This window comes from Bos taurus, chromosome 11 (assembly GCF_002263795.3).
Source record: "Bos taurus isolate L1 Dominette 01449 registration number 42190680 breed Hereford chromosome 11, ARS-UCD2.0, whole genome shotgun sequence".
Lineage (NCBI taxonomy): Eukaryota > Metazoa > Chordata > Mammalia > Artiodactyla > Bovidae > Bos > Bos taurus.
Genome location: NC_037338.1, coordinates 37,081,482 through 37,084,122, shown reverse-complemented (window position 1 = coordinate 37,084,122; position 2,641 = coordinate 37,081,482).

The following is a 2,641-nucleotide window of genomic DNA, read 5'->3' as shown; positions in this document are numbered from 1 at the left end:
TCAGTCCTTCCAGTGAATATTCAGGACTGATCTCCTTTAGGATTGACTGATTTGTTCTCCTTGCCGTCCAAAGGACTCTCAAGAGTATTCTCCAACACCACAGTTCAAAAATGTCAATTGTTTGGCACTCAGCTTTCTTTATGGTCCAACTCTCACATCCATATGTGATTACTGGGAAAACAATAGCCTTGACTAGATGTACCTTTGTTGGCAAAATAATGTCTCTGCTTTTTAATATGCTGTCTAGGTTGGTCATAACTTTTCTTTCAAGGAGCAAGAGTCTTTTAATTACATGGCTACAGTCACCATCTGCAGTGATTTTGGAGCCCCAAAAAATAAAGTCTCTCTCTGTTTCCATTGTTTCCCCATCTATTTACCATGAAGTGATGGGACTGGATGCCATGATCTGAGTTTTCTGAATGTTGAGTTTTAAGCCAGCTTTTTCACTCTCCTCTTTCACTTTCATCAAGAGGCTCTTTAGTTCTTCTTCACTTTCTGCCATAAGGGTGGTGTCATCTGCATATCTGAGATTATTGATATTACCCCCAGCAGTCTTGGTGTTCCAGCTTGTGCTTTATCCAGTCCAGCATTTCTCATGATGTACTCTGCATAGAAGTTAAATAAGTAGGGTGACAATATACAGCCTTGACGTATTCCTTTCCCTATTTGGAACCAGCCTATTGTTCCATGTCCAGTTCTAGCTGTTGCTGCTTGACCTGCATACAGGTTTCTCAGGAGGCAGGTCAGGTGGTCTGGTATTCCCATCTCTTGAAGAATTTTCCACAGTTTGTCATGATCCACACAGTCAAAGGCTTTGGCAAAGTCAGTAAAGCAGAAGTAGATGTTTTTCTGGAATTCTTTTGCTTTTTCTATGATCCAGTGGATGTTGGCAATTGATCTCTGGTTCCCCTACCTTTTCTAAATCCAGCTTGAAATTCGTAAGTTCTTGGTTCATGTATTGTTGAAACCTGGCTTGGAGAATTTTGAGCATTACTTTGCTAGCATGTGAGATAAGTGCAGTTGTGCGGTAGTTTGAACATTCTTTGGCATTGCCTTTCTTTGGGATTGGAATGAAAACTAACCTTTTCCAGTCCTGTGGTCACTGCTGAGTTTTCTAAATTTGCTGGCATATTGAGTGCAGCACTTTCCCAGCGTCATCTTTTAAGATTGGAAATAGCTCAACTGGAATTCCATCATTTCCACTAGCTTTGTTTACAATGATCCTTCCTAAGGCCCAGTTGACCTTGCAATCCAAGATGTCTGATTCTAGGTAAGTGATCACACCACTGTGGTTATCTGGGTCATGAAGATCTGTTTTGTATAGTTCTTCTCTTCTCAATATCTTCTGCTTCTGGTTGATATTTAAATTCTTTAAATGGAAATAAACAATGTTGTTATTTTGAAAGGAATTAGTCTCTGAGAAACACAGGGCATATATATTGGTTCTCCTAGCATTATTTTGCCTTTACTTAAAATATTAAAATCCTTATGCTCCTTTTTCCCTGGGATAGTTTTTCTTTTTACTTGAAATCATGACCAAATGAGAATGTACCAGCAGTTATTAAATATCATTTCTCAAGTGGATAACTCAAATCTAATTACTCAAAATGCCTTCTATTAAACAGGGCTCCCAGTAGATGGGTATATAATTGCTGGAAATATCTCGTAATAGAATGAAAAAGAAGAAAAGACATTCATTTTCAACATTTTAGGATTGTATCCATAAGAATTATAGTGTAGAGCAAGAAATGCTTAGTTTAGACAAGACTATAAAACCAGTTACAATAGAGGATAAGAAAAAGAAAAGAACATTGCAGGAGGCATGTTGTATAGTAAAATACAAGTTAAGATAATTGGAGAGGAAGTGAGAAACACTATATTTCTGATGCCAGGTATCTGTATGCCATTGCCTAAGCATTGAGCAGTAAAGAAAGTGAACTTGCTGTCTTGCACCCAGAATGAAGTAGGACCTCATGGATATTCCTGAGACTTGATGTGGAAACTCAGTGACAGGAATGGAAGGACAAGCATTGCCCAAGAGAAACAGACTATTAGGAAGATAAAATAGGAATAGAAATTTAAAAATCGAGGACAGCACCGTGCTGATGAATGTCTGAGTACAGACAAGGGGAGGGAGGGTTGGTCAGAAGCAGCCCAGAGGTTGGCAGCACCCACCCAACTTATTGGGCAGCTTCAACTGTTTGATTATTTTGCTAAGTCTCCTTAGTCCATAGACATACGTGTAGGTCACAGATGCCATACTAAGGAGTTCTGTCTTCATTTGGTGAAGAGCTGCCTAAATTTCTGAGGAGAAGGTGGCCTGTTGGAGTGCTGTATTTAAGAAGACAGAGTGGAGATGATTCTTTGAATTAGGGCAGCAGCAGTGGAAATCCTAGAAGCACTGATAGAGCACCTATTGTATGCCAGGCAGGCTACACAGTAGGCCCTGCAGATGCAGAGTATAGAGACAGACACCAAGTATGAGCTACAAAGTGACACCCAAACTGGAAAACAATGGGATGTACAGGAAGGAACAGTTCGTTCTGCTGGGAGTTGAAGGGGGAGCCTCAGAGAGGGTGATAGCCGAGCTAGGTCTAGGAGGAATCAGAAACATGTTACAGACGTGGGGGAGGTGAGAAGG